General features: G+C 35.8%; 1 protein-coding gene across 2 annotated transcripts in view; it reads right to left on the reverse strand.

Annotated features, from left to right (window-relative positions):
• The window catches only part of LOC309658989 (uncharacterized protein), a 703,210-nt gene that overhangs the window by 615,336 nt on the left and 68,319 nt on the right, over nt 1-19,555 (reverse strand). Inside the window, exon 2 of one of the 2 annotated variants that reach the window (XM_082458306.1) lies at nt 10,549-10,622. The exons of the other annotated variant lie outside the window; for it this stretch is intronic. The gene's annotated coding sequence lies outside the window, so the exon portion shown is untranslated. The remainder of the gene's footprint in view (nt 1-10,548; nt 10,623-19,555) is intronic. 2 annotated transcript variants of the gene reach the window in all.

The following is a 19,555-nucleotide window of genomic DNA, read 5'->3' on the forward strand; positions in this document are numbered from 1 at the left end:
ACCCAGTCATAAAAAGAGAATGTGCTCTTGATTTTACTTTTGAAACTAATAAATTTTTTTTGCCCAAAATAAACTTTTGAGAAAAAAATAATAATAGTGTTACATCAACTGATTTTTTGTTTGTCTCCTTTGTCTTAGCTGTCAACCTCACTTGGAGGCCCTGGAACATGGTGGGGCAACTGGGCAGGGGCATATGAAACAGCTAAATCCATCTGATGCAACACAGCAGCAGAACAGGCTGAAATGAGATGACCAATGGGCAACCCTCTGAAGGCAGTAGTTAATGGATCCGATACAGTCCTATCTCATACTAAGTTATAAGTTAGGACCTAGTGTCACCTATATAATAAGGTGAGAATGTTTTCTCCCTACTCCTTACATTTTCTTCTGTGATGTGGGAGATCAAATGGCATGACACTTCTGGCCTTTTGCTGTGTCTCTACTCATAGACACACATAAAGTAACTTCTCTGAAATCATTAAATTTGCACAGAATAAACCAGAATGCTTAGCGTCGCTCCTCCTTCTCCACTGACAAACTTCTTCAGGACCAAAGTTTGACGTGGTCAAGCTCCTATGGGGGTGGGGGACCAGGCCTGATTTAATTTTATCTGTGACTAGGTGGGACATTCTGGTTAACTCTAGGGTTCTGTTAACAGGCCCATGTCCTCCACCTTAACCTTTATTATTGCTTCCATCTGAGACTCCTTTGTCTCATCTCTCAGTTTGTTTAGAACTTGAGTAGGGAATAAGGTACTATTTCTTGGGCCCCCTCAAAGACCCAAGTCTCCAGTGAAGTCTGCCAAATACAACAGTCTTGAGTAAACTGTGCCTTAGGAAGGAAATGTCTCTGTTTTGGAAGAGAAGCGGTCCAGAGAAAGCTGTAGAAACACAGACAACGGATATAAAATTACCTAAGGTGATCTCTGTAGAGAACCAAAGCAACAGTTCAGTAGACTAGTAACAGGGAAAATAATAAACTCTCCAAAGGAATTGTCTGAAGTACCTGGGGAGGAAACTGGAGTTTTAAAATAGAAGCCTATTGTTTTTTTTTTTTTTAATTTTATTTATTATTTTTGGCTGTGTTGGGTCTTCGTTTCTGTGCGAGGGCTCCCTCTAGTTGCGGCAAGTAGGGGCCACTCTTCATCGCGGTGCGCGGCCTCTCACTATCGCGGCCTCTCTTGTTGCGGAGCACAGGCTCCAGACGCGCAGGCTCAGGAGTTGTGGCTCACGGGCCCAGCTGCTCCGTGGCATGTGGTATCCTCCCAGACCAGGGCTTGAACCCGTGTCCCCTGCATTGGCAGGCAGATTCTCAACCACTGCGCCACCAGGGAAGCCCGAAACTGGAGTTTTAAAACATGGGTTCGGATATTATAAGGAAGGTGAACCTATAAAACTGTAGAATTTGGGATTGACCTGGGTTAAAGGTGTGGGGGACAAATGAGTGTGTGCCAATTATTAATCTATCGCCTCTTAGCTCCAAACCCACCCTTCCTTCTCTACTTTAAGGTACTGAATCCAGGACTTTACAATGGTTCTCTTTTGCCAGCTGGTCAAAAAGGGGTGCTTAGAGGCCTGCAACTCTGTAATAAGAAGCAGCAACTGACTGTTCTGCATTTTTGTTTTCTGTTTACAACTGGCAGAGAGAAGATTGAGGTAACATGGAGCCACAGTGTTCCCCACGGCCTTCTCTGAAGCATTTACCACCTCCAGGCCAGTCTCAGGGTTCTGTGAGGAGGCCCCAGAGTTCTTCACCCCAGTAGCGTACAGTGTATTGTTGTGGACAGTCATGCTCTCCAGTCTGAGGTCATAATCTCAGCCTTATGGAGGTCTTTCTCTAAATTCCTAAATTCCTTCCTGATTCACTTACTTACAATCATAGAGATGGTAGCTATCTTCTGCAGTTGCTACCTCTATTACACCTTCAAATTTTCTTTTATCCATTTTACCTACTTAATAATCATTATATTTTCCCTGTTCAAAATATTAATGTGGATTTTGCCTTCTCTTTTTTTTCATTTTTTTCAAAATCGATTTTATTGCAGCCAAAACAGTGGAATTAACTGTAATAAACTATTATATATATATAAGTTATAGGGAAGTTATAGGGAATAAAGTTTATTTTGGCAGAGAATGTTAAAAAAAATTAAAGTTGCATACATTAGTAACACAACTCAACATCCTTAATTTGGTGTAAGTGTGACACATTTTCTTGCTTTCCTGTGTTCTGTTAAATCACCATAACCTAAACTGCTTTATAAAATTGATACGCTGAAATTTAATCTTACTGTTTTCGCTTATGCTCTGATTCCTTGTGTCTTGACTGATACAAGGTCACATTTATAGTAAGAGTCCCAATTTCCTAGTAGCTTTTCTCCATCTATTAATTCAGAGTGTCCAATTCCTACAATGTCCAACATCAACACCACAGCTAGGTATTTCTGAGATCCCACGAAGTGTCTTATACAGACTTAACGAAAAAGTATACTCATAGTTACATCTTTTTGGCATCAACAGATGCAGAGAGTATCAAACCACAGGGAACCACAATTCCCTAGGGGCCACCACTGGACCTTCATATAATCAAAGCTTTAGGGAATTCTATGGCAAATCACAGTAGGAGTTCTGTTTTGTTCCATTCAGGGAAAAGACTGACAAAGCAATGATCCTGGAGTCCTAATGTTTTACACAGATTTTAGGGAAACTGTGCTTTATGATGTTTTTTTACATCTCTCTCCTACTCAGTCTCCACAGGATTTAGACATGTGCCCAACAGGAAGCTGAACAAGTGATGGACAACATGTTGAACCTGAGGTTGGCTTTGTCCTTCTGTGGCCAAGGTGCACTTTTTACAGCATACTCATCCTTCTTTTTCCCTCAGAATGAGTTCTTCTAAAAGTTCTCTCAATGCACAGGAAAAGTGCCCACCCCAACAGTTTTCCAGACAAATTACATTATGTTTTCATCTTACTTAGAACCCTTCCGTACTTGTAAAAATGTACAGAGATGTAGAATAGTACGGCTTAACAGTTCAGTATAATTAGAATATAATATGATAGAGGATAGAGAAGGGAGGAAGAGGCAGGATATAAAGTCATTTAACTAAAAAGGATTTGTTTATGAGTTATACAACTCACACTCACATTGAAGACAACAAGAAGCAATTTATATAATTTATAAACAGATTTGAATTCAGAGGATAGACTGGGATGGGGCAAAAGGGGAGATTAAAGGAAGAGAACCCCTTATCTCCTACCTGTCTTTCTAAAGGACAGAGACTATCAACAGAATTTGGGCAAATATTGATAAAATACATTAAATTCCTCTTAGAAAAAATGTCCTCTAACACAAAATAAGATAGAGAAAGCCGTCCTTTTCATTTAATCTGATTTTTAAAATATAACACTGAACATAATCCCTGTTCTGGCAAAGAACAATGAGTCTGATTTTCAATGGATACAATTCATGACTTTCTCATCAATTTTTAAGAAAAATGACTATACCTTCCAAAGATGAAATATGAGAATTCAATATACAAAAACATCAAAATAGGAAGCTATTGTTAAATATAAATAGTTGAATTACTTTCTGGGATGAAACTGAAATAATCTTTCTATGTATGTTAGTTCAGTATATTTCCTAAGGTGCATTTACATGACTGATACCTTTTTTCTAACAGTCACATAACTTTAATTCTTAAGTTTAGATCACTGCCCCTATTTAATGAAAAAAAAAACTCATTCATCTATTAGTTTATGAGTATTTACATCTTATGTATATTTACATTAAAACTTTTGTACAACTAAAGAAGCAAAAACATATTCTAGTTAGTTTGCTTAAGTGAATATTTTTTAAAAATATGTTGTTAAAGAACAACAACAACAAAAAGATCTTTATGTACTCAGGTAAATGGTAGTGTTAATAGATTGCACCCAGGACAAATAAGAAAATTCACAATCTCCTATTGTAATGATACACTTTTAAGCCCGTATGTAAGAAAAATATGGATTTTAGGTGATTATTCATATGGCAAAAACATAGTTTACCTTCTGGTGGAGCTGAAGAGTTTCAAAAGATTTTAACTACCTCTTCTTAATTTCTCACGTGACTTTGGTACCAGAACTGCCATTGTGATCCTTGCCTATTTTCTAATCCACAACCAAAGGGTTAATAAACTCTATCCTTTAACCATCCCCCCAAACAGATAGAAAATGATAAATGGCAATACCAGAAAGAATGCTACAGGAAGAGGGAAAAAACATGTGCCTGAATTGTCTATTTCATGAATACAGTCCACCCTCCATTACCCTTGGATTCCGCATCCTTGGATTCCAACAACTGCAGATTCAACCAACTGCAGATGAAAAATATTAACGAAAAAAATTCAGAAAGCAAGACTTGAATTAGCATTTACACTGTATTTACAACTATTTACATTGTATTAAGTTATCTAGAGGTGATTTAAAGTATCATCTCTAGATAGCTTAAGTTAAAAAAAGTATCACCATTTTATATAAGGAACTTGAGCATCGGCAGATTTTGGTATCCGCGGAGGTCATAGAACTAATCCCTCTTGAATGCTGAGAGACAACTGCATAAATTTCTGATTTTGCTTTGTCTTCCATTTTTTTTTTCAGTTTCTCCCTCTTAGCCCCCACTGCCACCTCTTTCCCCTAATTTCTGGTCATTTGTTTTTGCTACTATAGAATGTGCATTGCTGATAACATAAGAAAAGTTTGTGATAAAATGAGAGTGTATTAGTTTTCTGCTTGCTGCTGTGACAAATGACCACAAACTGGATAACTTTAAACACCACAAGTGTATTCTCTCACAGTTCTGGGGGCTAAAAGTCCAGAATCAAAGTGTCAGCATCGCCACTCTCTTTCTGAAGGCTCTAGGGAAGACTCTATTCTTTGCCTCTTCCAACTTTTGGTGGCTACTGGCATTCCCTGACATGTGTACCTATCATTCCTCCTCCATGGTCTGTCCCCCACAGTCTGCCTCCAAGGTCACATGGCCTCCTTTGCTTTTGTCAGTCTTCTCTGTGTGTCCCTTGTCATTGGATTTAGGGCCTACCTGGAAAACTGAGGATGACCTCCTTACCTCAAGATTCTCAATTTCATTATAGTTGTAAAAACCCATTTTCCAAATAAGATTCGGAAACTTCACAAGTTTCAGGATGTGTGGACTTATCTTTTTGGAGGTCATCATTCAACCCAGGACAAATGGCAGGATAAGTAAGTGAAAATAACTGACAGAAATGATGTATTTGCGTGAGACAAATATTAGTAGATAAAGTCATTATTACTTATATAGTCAATGGGAATTTAATGGATCTAGAGGAGAATAAAATAAACATGTACTAAATAGCTGCTATGTACCAGGCAGAGGGTGAATCCAGGTTTTGTATAGCCTGAGGACCTGTTTTTTTAGAAAGTAATATAAAATTCTGCATACAAAAGTAGATTTGAAAGTGAGTATATATTTAGAATAAGGAAAGGATTCATAACAAATTAAAAAGTTTTAAAAAGCTGACAAATACCATGAACATAATAAAATCTAGGAAAACAACCCAGCACTTTTACCATTATTATTAATTACCACTTTTATAATACCTCTGTAATACTTTTTCCCTATATTTTTAGGTTCATTCTCTCTGAGGGAGAGAATAGCATTTGTTCAGATTTTCTTCTTAGGAGTCACAGGTAGGATCCACATGAACAATGAGATCTACCAGGGTCAGGTTTTCACCAGGGACGTGGGTAGACATGCAGATGCTGATGACCCAGAACCACCCACAGTCCCAGGACCACCACCTACAACATGATCTGTGCTTCTTCTCCACATCCTGAAAGTAGAACACGCTGAGATTGAAAGTGACCTATGCAAGCGAGGGCCCTGACACTTAAGCTTTGTGGGTTTCATCTTAAATTCACTTTTGGAATCAGGTCTTACATATATTTTATTTTAAGAATTACTTTAAAAGTTTAAAATGGTTGTTTAGTTTGAGACGTAGGATTATAAACTCCAATAAGATATTATAAATATTACTTCCAAGTTAGAGCTTTGTAAAATTTGAATCACACATGTTGAGTCTAAGAAGATATGATTAGATTTGGCATTAACCTGTGAAACTTACCAGAGAAATAATTAAGATCACTTCCCTTACTAATAAATAATCAAGGACAATGTTTATACCTCAACATATATGTATATGCATATATGCTTTAAATATAGCACTAGTTTTATTTAACACTGAATAAATATCAATCAGAATGCTTGAGTACCAAATAGGGAAATGCCCATTTTCATAAAATCTTTTCACTTTTTCAAAAAAAAAATTACCTATGTATCATAAATGTGATCACACAGTAAGAAAATAAGGACTGAGAATAACAAAACAGCATTTAAAGTACTGTCTTACAATAGTTCACTTAAGCATGTAAGGTGCACAATGCAGCTCCTAAGAATAAACTAGGAGAGTAATCTGCTTTATGCAAAAAAAAAAAAAAAAAGAGGAAATGGCATTCTAAGATACAGCTGCATAGACTATATGATGAATATTCAACATATGAGAAACTGAACAAATTTATCTTCACTCCATCATTAAGCATTTTTGTGACAAGCTGGGTATTCATCCCATTAGGGGTATTTTTTGTGTGAATTCTTTCTGTTTAATGCTTGCTCATGCCCTTTCCTGACATCCTGCAAGACTAGCCTTTTCTTTTCTTTTCCAAATTTCTGATTACTCACATTTTTAGAAACTCATACTCAGAGAACTCTTTTCAATGATAGGAAGACAAAACCTTGGTCAAAACTCTTTACTCCATCACCAAAAGCTTGATCTAATAGTTTTTCCCCTCAGCCAACCTAAAAAAAGGGTGTCAGAAAAAAATGTAAGTTTTTCATTGGCAAATATATATTCTTAATTATTTTTGCTCACTAGAATATCACTTCCCTTATACTTTCACATTACCCCTAGTTCAAAGAAAGATGACTCCTTATTTTATACCAAAGCCTACCACTTCAAAGATTTCAACTTCTCAAAGTATATTATTCTTTTCATACATCTTTTACTCTGTATACAAGACAGAGCATTTGACTGGGGAGGGGGGGAGGGTACCTCATCCAGTTTTAGATCAATCATTTTAAATCAATCATTTAAATCAATCATTTTAAATGACATTCATCTAATAGTTCATTGAAATCAATGTCCAAAATGGATTCCTAGTGTTAAGTTGGGAAACAACACAGGTAACAGGACTAAACTTTGATCTCTAGAATCCCTAGTATGCCACACTCACTGAGAAGCTTGCTATGAGACTTTTCTGTAAACTGTTGAAGTTTAACAAAGCTGTGCACTAGAAGATTTCACAGTTCCTTTCCAAAATCTAACAAAAAAGAACATTGTCCATGTAAAAAGAAAATCTATATGAAACTACATCATCAGTGTAACATCAGAGTTGTGGCTCCTTCACTTATTATGTATTCAGTGCCTTCTTTATGTATTTCACTGCCCCTGAGTTCACAACCAAACATCAATACATGTTAACACATTTTCAATATTTATAAGCTAAGAGATTAGATCCAAGTGTTACCAATAACAGTCCTGCTACTCCCTTCATACTCCCCAGCATCTCAATTATACCACCTACCAAGAGGTATCCTTAGGAATTTATGCAGGCTAACAGTTTTTAAAAATCTAATTTAAGTCTGCTTTAGGGTTAGGATCGCCAAAGGTCTCACTCCCTTGAAATACTTTTTCTAGAAAAGGTTTTCTTGGACACATGACAGAATGTGTAAACAGGGGGCCAAGCTCAAAACTATATTTGCATAGTGTTCATACCAAAGTTAAATAGGAAATTGCACTGTCTACCAATATAAATAGCACTGACCAGTAAATAAAATAGATAAATGTCAGAAATGCATGTTTGTCTAAACAAAGATGAGTGTGAAATGGCACATATTTATAATAAATATCCAGCAACAGAACAGCCTGTTTCACTGAACACCAAATAGAATCTACTTACTTTGTTAAAACAAATGTGATGGTCTAAGTAAAATGGTTTTTCAAGTGACATTGATTTCCCATTAATAATGTACAAGCATGAAAGAAGAATCATATAAAAATCCTTCTATTTATATAAAAAATGCATATCAGACACATTTTTGTAAGTATGTCTAATCAGAATTTGATTTGTAAGAATTTAATGGATACACACTGGCCTACTGTCCTGAAGGAGGAAAGATTTCTCCCTTAATATTACTGTTACAATAAACATTCAATTAATAATACTCGGGCTTCCCTGGTGGCGCAGGGATTGAGAATTCGCCTGCCAATGCAGGGGACACGGGTTCGATCCCTGGTCCGGGAAGATCCCACGTGCCACGGAGCAACAGAGCCCATGCGCCACAACTACTGAGCCTGTACTCTAGAGCCCGCGCGCCACAACTACCGAGCTTGTGTGCTGCAACTAGTGAAGCCCGTGTGCCTAGAGCCCGTGCTCTGCAACAAGAGAAGCCACCACAGTGAGAAGCCCATGCACAGCAACGAAGAGTGGCCCCCGCTCGCCGCAAGTAGAGAAAGCTCACAAGAGCAGCAATGAAGACCCAAAGCAGCCAAAAATAAATAAATAAAATAAATAAATTTATATAAAAAAAAAAAAACAACAATACTCTACCAGAAATGGAAGGATAAACCCTGGCTACCTGAGACTTTCCTAGAAAGCATTTTTTTAAAAAATATTGACTTGTTATCAAACAATATTTTTTACATATTAGGCTATTTTATTTTATCATTATAGAGTAAAAATTATTTTACTATTGAAATCTATCTGATTTATGTTCCTAATGTACTGACTTCTAATTAATTAAAGTTTTACTGACTGAAGTCTAAAACGGGCACTTGAATTGCAGTATGTGTTTATGCCCCAATTGGAAGAGCTACTCTACTTGAAAGTGTGGTTTTAACTATTCAATAATAAGATATTGCCATGATAACAGGTTATCATCAGCAAGCATCTGCCAAATAATTTTTTTAGTGTTCTAGAAATTTAATTGAATACTGGAATCAGAAGAATCACAGCTCCAACTAGATGTTTTTATGCTTTATTTCACCTTACCTTCATCCACATATACACAACCTAGTACCTCTTCCAAACTAAATATATTCTCTAAATAAAAGAAAGGTAGGGAATGTGCCCTAAACAAAACAAAGATGAAGGTGAGATTGCTGTTTGCCTGACAATAGTGCTGAAAATTGTGATTCAGGTTAGTGAAATGTGCTAGAAATGGGTACCAATCAAGTTTTAAGCCACCTCTTTTGGCCAATTCTTTCCTAGGAAGATGGTTTCTTTCTCTCTCTCTCTCACACACACACACACACACACACACACTCTGTGACTATCATGTATCAAATGCTTGAATATAGGATGCATTCAATCCTCAATATTTTGATAGTTGACCTACTATTAATATGGGCATTGCTTAGAAATAGTCAAATACGTCAACATCGCACTTCCCCAACAACTTCAAATCTCTGTAATCCTAGTAAGAATCAGGAAATGAAGTGTTTTATTAAAGAGCTCAAGGAAGCAAAACTAGAGGTCAAAAGCTGTGTACAAACTCTGTGTTTTTAAATATCACCCAGTAACTACTTATTCCAACTTCAGATAGAATTCTGTTAAGTATAGATATGATTTTTCTAGTCCACAGTAGATTAAAAGCACAAATTTAGAAAAGAAAAGCACATGTTTAAGACACAGAAAAGTCAGCTGATTAAAGACAAATATATATATATAATGTGATATCAAAAATCACTATATGTGTAAGTCAAATGAAATAACACAGAATCTCAGTGGTCATTTAGTCTAAGGAGATAATGACCCAATGGTCCCCAAAACTAGTAACAGTACCTATTATACAGTATATACGGATGATGTTCCATCTCCTACAAGTGATTTAATTTGGTTCATTATACTTGCTGTAGGTAGATAAATGCGTGCTTTTTAATGAAAATTTTCTGTAGAAAATGGTTTAAAAATATACTCTGATAATAAAGTCAAATTTTTGTTGTTATAAAATTTATTTATGAAGAATATTGTACTCGTTGATAATAAGTACTCATTAATTGCTGTATCAACTTAATGTTTTTAACATCACATACTTTAATACACAAGCATATACAATCTCATGTACCTACTTTGCTTCACGGACTATTCTCTGAAAACTAAGAAAACAAAGGGATATATTAATACCTTTGGGCCTATCTAGAATAACAGGAAATGAATTCATGTCAAGCAAATAACCAGTCTGATTAATGAGCCCCAAACCAATGAGGTTGCATTGTTTCTGAAGTAAAAATTAGAGCATAAAGGAAAAACAAATGAAAAAAGGAGGAAAAAAAGGATGGAATAACTTGCCTCAAAGTGTGGCCAAAAAAAGGCAATAACATATTACAGAAAAACAAGATCCATATTACATGAAATTCGTATTACATAAAAGAAGATAACAGAAGGAAGAGTGGGAAGAAGGGAGTAAGGTCCAATACCTTAGGATGGAAGGAAACAATCCAGAATCAGGCCCTTCTTAAATGGAAGGCTCCAGGGCTCTAGGAAATCTGACCTATGAAGAAAGGACTGTTAGCACTGTGACCAAAGGTATTAATATATCCTTTTGTCAGCCTTCAGACCTCCTCTGAGAAATAGAAAATTACTACCAATGAATACTCTAGCAAAAAAACCAAAAAAAAACAAAAAAACACTTTCTGCATTTCTATTGCAAAGTACACAACAATAAGTCTTGCTACTTTGGCTTTAGGAACAATAAAAAAAAATTCAGCTATTGAATTGAATTGATGAACTCATAAAAAACCTTGTCCTAAGTATTAGAAATCGCCCTGTAAAACTGGAAGATGATTAAAGTATCCTCCTTAATCTTTTTCCCAGCTCTAATAATTTCTTTCCTTTCCTTTTGCCGTTTGTGTGGAGGACAAAGCCTGTCAAGATTCATGCCTGCAACACAAACACAACCATCTTCCCTCCAGCTCCCAACCGAACTGTAAATCCATCATTTCAAATGACAATTCCATAGGAAATCAATATCTTGAAAGGAAGATTGCTTCAACTACTGCAGCGTGGACCGTGGGTACACGCAGTGAATTCAAGAAGGCAGACCCATTTGCAGCTGCTGCTCGTTCTAGCAGGATTGATTGCAGGTAACTTCCTCAAAGAGGAGGTAGAGGAGCTATTCATTTCTTCTTCTTTTTTCAACTTGTTCCTCTATTTTGGATCTAATAACAGTCCTAAATTATAAACAGCAGCAGGAGATAAACAAAGACCCTGGCCCACTCAAAATGTTAAATAATAACTCCACCTGTTGTTTAAAGGTAGATGTGTTTCCATTCAATGTCTCATTTTTTCATATTGCACATTACTAACAGTGACTGTGAGTCACTGATGTTACATCTCAGGATACTCCATCCAAAAAACTGCTAACATCCCAACTCATGAAGCTTCTTTGAACACTGTAATCAAACACAACCTAAAAACCTTAAAAGCTTAAAACCTGAGATTTTTCCTGCTTCCAATATTTTAAAATGATATTACATATTTGTGAAATATTTTACTTTTAAATTTTTTATTTTTTCTGAGTATGTATAATACATGATAATTGAAGACTCAGAAGGGAAAAAGAAAAATGGTTAAATGTAAGCCATGTCCGAGAGATAATCATTATTATATCTTGATTTATTTCCTTCTAATCTTTTTCTATACAATTGTTTTTAGTTAATCTCATACTGAGGATGCAATCTTATGTCTTTTATAAAACCTTTCAAAACACAAACATTCTCCATAATCATGGACACATCATCAATATATTTCAGGATTGTATAAGCATGTATTCTGCACAGTATTTTATATAATAACTTTTTATTTTAAAATGTATTCATTACTATACTTAATCATCTCACTGCTGATATTTAAGTTGTATCTAATATAGAATTTTGTTATTAGACATAACCTCTGAGATAAACACTGGAACGTATTTCAAAGATCTTTGACACATATTGATAAATCACTTTCTAAAAGGGTTGCCGGTATGTTTTTAGGTCCATATTTTTTTAAATACCTCTTTTTGCTGATCCCTGATGTAGATCATCAGAACTGCCCAGATATCTTTAGGTCAGTGTATGAAATATGTTTTCTCTAAGAAGAGTTGAAACGGAGGATGGTTCTATATTACTGACTAAAGCCAAAGAGCAAAGTGACAATCAGTTTAATCCTCCAAAATTTGTCTTACGCTCACTAATACCACAGCTTAATAGTGACCCCATGAAAGTATAGGCAGTATTCTCCACTCTTCCCTCAAGAGCACCCTCAGTATGAAGGAAAAGAAAGAAGAGAGAGAGAATATAGAAAATTAGGAACCGCATCAGACACAATGAATACTTAACCTCAGACTCACGAAGGTCAGGAAGAGAAAAAAGAACTAACAATCATTAAGTACATGGTGAGAATGAGTTCCCACTCCGTGTTAGTATTTCATATGTACTTTCATTTGATCAATTTTCTAACTTTAAGAAGAGGCTGAATAGTGTTCAATGGAAAGAATGGTGACATGACAGCCAAGCTAGGGGTTTGAGAGTTGGCTCTAACAAGCTCTGTGGCTATAGACAAGCCAGATGATCCTCCTGATTATTAGTGTCTTTTAGAACTGCTCGGTTGGGAAAATTAATGTCTCTTAAGTTTCTGCAGCGTTTCAAAATTCTGTGGTTCTCTGTTCTAATTTATACGTATCAGGATAAAACCTGTAGATTTTTTTCTCTCATTTTTCATACTGTTCTCTGCTCATATACTCAAAGATATTCATTGCCAAAGGTGGCGAATGGGATATAGACCAAAACAAATAATTCAAATGGATTTTTTAAGCACATTGCGTAGATGTAGGTCTGAAGGTCAAAGCTCTTTCCGTTTGTGAGACTCAGCCACTTGAAAAGGGATGATGTCTACTAGAATTTTAAAACTCTGGCTTGGCTTTGCTTATCAGGAGCAAAGAGTGACTCAGAGTAAAGTTTTATAGCATTGCTTTTCAAACTGCTGGTCAAGGCCCACAAGAAGGTCATGAAATCATTTTCCTGAGTCTACACTAGTATTATCTTTTTTTTGTTCATTTTTGTTTTTGTCTTTTTTCCCCCTAATGAAATGGAATAGATACATTGCAATTCACAAGAGTAAGGTTAAGTGTGTGATATCTGGGGTTGATAAGAAAATGTATTTCTCACAAAGAGTTTCTATCAAAAAATTTTGAAAAATACAAATTTAAATTATAAACTACATTGGGATGGGAGGAGCAACATGTTTATGTATTGTCCAGAACCTTTGTATGTGCCTGTGTGGAATGGGAAAGAGAGTTTGGAGAAGCTTGGGGAACAACAGCTACATGCAATTGTTAAACTGCTGTCCATGGCTCTTCCTTTTCTCAATGAAGGCTTGAAACCCAGAGAAATGGAGTCTATAGAGACCACCAAACTTTTATGAGAATATGAAGGCAGAAAAAGATCCACGTCTTGTCTGGATTTTGGAGAGAGGCAGCCTAGCAGTGTGATGCTTAACATGGAGCTGCTGCTTTTGAGTATAAATTACAGCAGGGCATGTCCAGACAGAGGAATATCTTGAAATTCATGCCCACTCCATCACCCTTTCTTGAATTCTGTGGGATATGGAGAGAATCCAAGAAGACTCTCCTGCCCAAGTAAGGCACAGAAATAAGGTAAAAATTAAGATATGGCATCCCTGAAAGTTAAGAGGATGATGATTGGGTTGGGGCGGGAAGAGGGAGGACTTACAGCACAGAATAAGCTTTCCAGAATAATCACTGCATTTTGCAGACACTGACAGAACAGATGGCAAGTTATTACAGCAGTGAACACAACAGATAGGAACCTCAGACCACATTCTCTCCCTCCAATGTCAGGAAGATATATGGAAGCACCCAAGAACCTAGATCATCCTAGGGAAGAGGAGTAGGAAAGGAGCCTTGAAGTTGCCTGCATTGATCCAGAAGATACTATTTAAACTGGAAGCTACCTTGATTTGGCAAGAATGTTTTCCATCATAATGGAAATGAGGGCTTGGAATACATGTTAAGATCATTTAAACAGAAATAACAAATCTGAGTTTGTAACATTTTTTTTTTTTGTTACATATCCCTCTTATGTTAGATTTTAAACACTTTTAAAAGCATAAAATGTCTGGTTGTTTGTTTTTAAATCACTTTTAGTTCTTAGGCCAATATCTTCCATGTAATTGCTGCTCAATAAATGCTGCTTTCTGGGTTTCCCAACCATTTTATTGGCATGGCATACATAAAAATTGGTATTTATATTGTATGCTCAGTAAAGGGGAAGAGGCTGACCTGCCCAAAGTCTGGGTCCACCACATGCCCCACTGATGTATCTGAAGATTGAGGGAATCAACCAATGATTGCACAGCTGTGACAAAGCATGTGGTCTACTGCATTACTAAATACAATTTGCATAGTGGATTAAACTTGTGTGATACTTAACATGGTACCACATATATATAATACCACATTTACTAAAGCACACACAAATATTGCTAATAAATGTCTGTGGTGTCTTAAGGCAATCAAATCTTTCAATATCTTATAAACATTTAGAAAACTTCTGTTCACATGTTTCTATAGTGATCCGTGTGTATCAGCACATCAGGCTGATAATGCTGTATAGCATGCAAGTACTTAAGAGATTAATTCAGAATTTATGCCAAGTATGAACCATTATTTTTCTTGAATGTTTCATAAATAATCATCAACATTCCCTGCTTAGCAACAGCTTCATGAACAAGCCCCTGAACAAGTACATAGAAATGTCAGAGGTCCTGTTGTAATCAATTACAAATAGGTTATATATTATTTTTTCTATTGCTTCTAAATGCCATGATGATTTTTCCTGTTTTGAAGTGTGCTTTTGTTACTCTAAAAAGCCATTTGAGTTATTTTTAAATTTAAAAGTATATTTTACTGAGTAACCACATTGATTCTTTTGCTCTCTGGTGAATAAACAATGTTCATTTTTAATGATCTATTACTTTTCCAGGAGATAATGAAAATATTAAAATAACTGTCTTGCTGGAACTCAGGTCAATCAACTATAAAGATACAATACAGAATTTTGGCTAAACATAATAATAATATTCCATAATGAATTAGATAATAGAAAAATTTTCTTCTAGAAGTTGCCTTTTCCAAGTGCAACGGCAGGAGATGGGATCAAAGAGGGCATGATTTTCTTATAATAATTAGTCAAGAATCCAGCCATATGGATTTACTGATTTCAACTAAATGTTCAAAACACTGTGAAAAAGAAATTTAATTACTTTTTTGAAGGTGAATCTTTTACCTGAACCATAGTTTAGTACCTTACAAGCATATTACTTTAATAAAGGTATTCCTGTTAGTGTCAATGGTCTCTGGAAACAAATAACTTACAAGGCCCCATTCCAGTACCACCTTCTCCGCAAAGCCTTCCCTGATTCTCCAACTCAGAAACTGACCTGTCCCTCTTCTCAACTCCAGCAGCGCATAGCATCTGGACCACTCATATAGCACCTATGATATGTGTCTTTACAAAATGATTCAAGAAAAGAGAGCATTAATCCCAAAATGGAAGGATATCAGAATATCTTAAATTATTCAACAAAGGTCATGGCCCATATTTAGAGATTCTTTAGATCATTTGTATTTTAAACATCTGTTCCAAAGGAAACCAGAAAGCTGAATATTGTTAGATCTAACAGAAATAACAAAGTGCTTTAGCCATCATGGTTTTAAGTTTCTCATTTTAAGGCTTCAGTTCATGAATATTTTATATATTAATATATACACCAAAGAAGTAATCTACATATGCATGTGTGAATTCATAGCAATGTGGCTTGTTCTTTTGTGCAAAGTAGACTTGTACTTTACTTGCCAACATTAAAATGCCTGTACTAAATAATAAAGTCATTTGTAATGAAAAGTGTATTTCTCCAAAACAAAAAATGCATTAGCAATGCTTGACAGCATGTTTATGACCCTTTAGTAAACACATTAATTCCACATAAGGTTTCTTATTTTCACTTCCTCTCTCTTTTTTCATAACAACGAGTTAAATTTTCATTGCAACCAATGTATAAGGCTGGATAATCCCAGTGAATACATTATAAAATGCATGTTAAGGGTTTAGCACAGTGGTTAGCTCCCCCTAAGTGCTCAGTAAAGGGTTGCTCTAATACAAGTCTTACTTTGGCTGCACATGTCAGAAATCTACTTAGAACTGCCTAAAGGGACAAAAATAGATCTTCCAAATGACATTAGTTTGTTTTATGAAATCCAAAGAATAATTGGACAACCAAGTTATGGGAAAAACAAAGAAGCATCTGGATCTTAGGGAAAAAAATGAGACTAAGAACTTAACACCATTAGATTACTCAGTTCTTCCTCTCTCCTCACACCAGTTTCATTCCTTCTGGTTACACATGCCTTTCTCAACATACACTACCATATCAACCAGCAATTCCACTCCTGCATATTTACTCAAGTGAAATAAAAACTTAGATTACACAAAAACCTCATACACAAATTATTATAGCAAGTTTATACATAATTACCTAAAACCAGAAACAACACAAATGTCTTCAACCAAAGAATGAAGAAGCAAACTATGGTACTGGTACATCCACATGCTGGAACATTACTCAGCAATTAGCAATAAAAGAACAAACTATGATAAATGCAACAACATGTATGCATCTTAAATGTATTTCATTAAGTGAAAGAACTCAGACTCAAAAGACATACTATATGACTCCATTTATATGACATTTTTGTAAATACAAAACTATAGAGACAGAAGATAAATCAGTGGTTGCCAGGGATTGGTGTGGGGGAAATTTTCAACTACAAAGGAGTACAGAGGAATTTGGGGGATGGGAGTGCTAGAACTATTTCCATATCTTGATTGTGGTGACATTTACAAGATATATGCATTGCTGAAAATCCACAGGACTGTACACTAAAATGGGTAAATTTTACTTTATGTAAATTACACCTTAGAAATTTTTGAAAAAGAAAAGATAAGAATGGCTTAGAAAAAAGGAAAGATAAAAAAAAAAAAAAAAAGGAAAGATAAATATTGAAGAGAGAAAATACTGAAGATGTTGTCCTGGAAAGCCAATCCAAGATACAGACCACAGGAATCCCTAAAATAAAAAATCGAAGCAAGAGAACAGAACAAATACTAAAACTAATATTCAAGAAAACTTTCCTGAAATACAGATTTGAAACTGCATATTAAAAGAGCACACGTGTACTTAACAATTTAGACTGAGAACTACTATATCAAAGGTACACTCTAGTAAAATTACCAAACTTTAAACGGAAAAAAATCTTGGGCTTTTTTTTTAAAAAAGGAAAACATTTAAAAAAAAAAAAAAAAAAAGGAAAACATTTATTTTACAAGGAAAATAAAATTAGATTATCACCAGACTTTGATGGCAATGCTTTATGCCAGAAGAAAATGGAATAATATATTTGAGAATCTCCATGACAGAATCCATTTCATATCCAGCAAAACTGTCTTTCAAATATAAAGGGCATAAGACAAACTATTATCAACATTCAAGAATTCAGGAATGTTCTCATGAGCACTTCCTTAGGAATCTACCAGGGAAAGAATTCTGACAACCAAAATGAGAAATATCAACATAAGCACTGATAGTGAGCATTATGTTTATAATTACATTTATAACCAAAAGTAAATGAATTAAGTTTAAAGGAAAAAATATAGTATGTAATTGTTATATACTCAGACCTTACAGGTATAGTTCAACTACTAAAAAATGAGCAAGGAATGAGGATAGCATATGTAAAAATCACATATAACTGTGTTCCATAATCATATTGATAGTCATCATATTAGTACTGTCATTCTAAGACTGTTGTATGTATAATTTAGGATAAAGAAAATTAGAAGTTATAGCACAATTCTAATGCTATCATCCCCTATGTCCTTGAGGAAAGGTTAAGTAAAAACCCTGTAGTACTTAAATTAATTTGAAAATATCAAGATAAACCCATGAGATATATTATCTTTGGATAGGTATATAATATATTTCTGGGTGTTTCTCATCTCTGCCTACATAATTAACTTTATTAAAATGCCTAGAAACAATGACCAGCCCAAGATAAATAAGCATCCCTAACATCCAGACTTCAATCTTGAAATTCAACTTTCCACTAAACAATCCAGTTTGATTTCTCAGAAAAAGTCTGATTCTAGGACTTAGATAGGAAATATATAAGATAAGCCCAGAAAATCTTGTCAAGCCAGATAGTACAATAGAAAGTAAGCAATCAAAAACTAGTAGAGTCCTGTCAGAAAATGCCAAATGGAAGAGGCTCCCACTGGTCAAAAATGAGACAACTGAGCTTCAAGAAGATGATAATGCCAGGCTTCCCTGGTGGCCAGTGGTTAAGAATCCGCCTGCCAATGCAGGGGACACGGGCTCGAGCCCTGGTCCAGGAAGATCCCACATGTCGCGGAGCAACTAAGCCCATGCACCACAACTACTGAGCCTGCGCTCTAGAGCCCGCAAGCCACAACTACTGAGCCTGCGTGCCACAACTACTGAGCCCACGTGCCACAACTACTGAAGCCCACACACCTAGAGCCCGTGCTCCACAATGAGAGAAGCCACCGCAATGAGAAGACCGCACACCACAACGAAGAGTTGCCCCTGCTCACTGCAACTAGAGAAAGCCTGTGCACAGCAACGAAGACCCAATGTAGCCAAAAATAAATTAAATAAATAAATTTATAAAAAAAAAAAAAGAAGATGATAATGCCAACAGACTGAAACACATCAAAATACATTTAAAACTATGAGTCTATAAAGATGGAGGAAAAAAGACAGTGGGTCTCTAGAAGATGATTGGAAATCAATTCACTATCCTGGAAACTGGTAAATTAAGAAAAGTAAGTAAGCATCTATACTGCCTTCCTTATATGAATTGTACCATTGGGTAATTACCTTAACAGATGAGGAACAGCAACTCTTCATAAAATTATTCCATCTGATAAATGAAAATAAAACACTAACATTAGAATATCACCATGTCCCAGGGCATTAGCATGAATGGTTGCTAGCATTATAACACAAGAGTTACAGAGAGGGAGAAAGTCTGGCAGTGGGGGGAGGTGGGGGGGGGGGAGGTGGGGGGGGAGGCGGGGGAGGTGGCGGGGACTGAGAGAAAACCAGACATTATGTGTCTCCTAATAAAAAACCACCGCCACCAATAGGTTTGCGAAGGGATCCAACCCATCAAGGCTTCGGAACCATCTGCCAATATGCAAGAAGTCAGAGGGCAGAGGAATGTGATGAATAGCAAAGTACTAAGTATGAAATTACCAATCCAGACTGGGAAATTCTGTAGGTTAAAATGAACTAAGTTCTTCAACAAATGAATTCCAAAGAAGAAATAGATATAGAGAGAAA

The sequence above is a fragment of the Balaenoptera physalus genome (assembly GCF_965194825.1).
Source record: "Balaenoptera physalus genome assembly, chromosome: 3".
In the NCBI taxonomy this organism is placed as follows: Eukaryota; Metazoa; Chordata; class Mammalia; order Artiodactyla; family Balaenopteridae; genus Balaenoptera; species Balaenoptera physalus.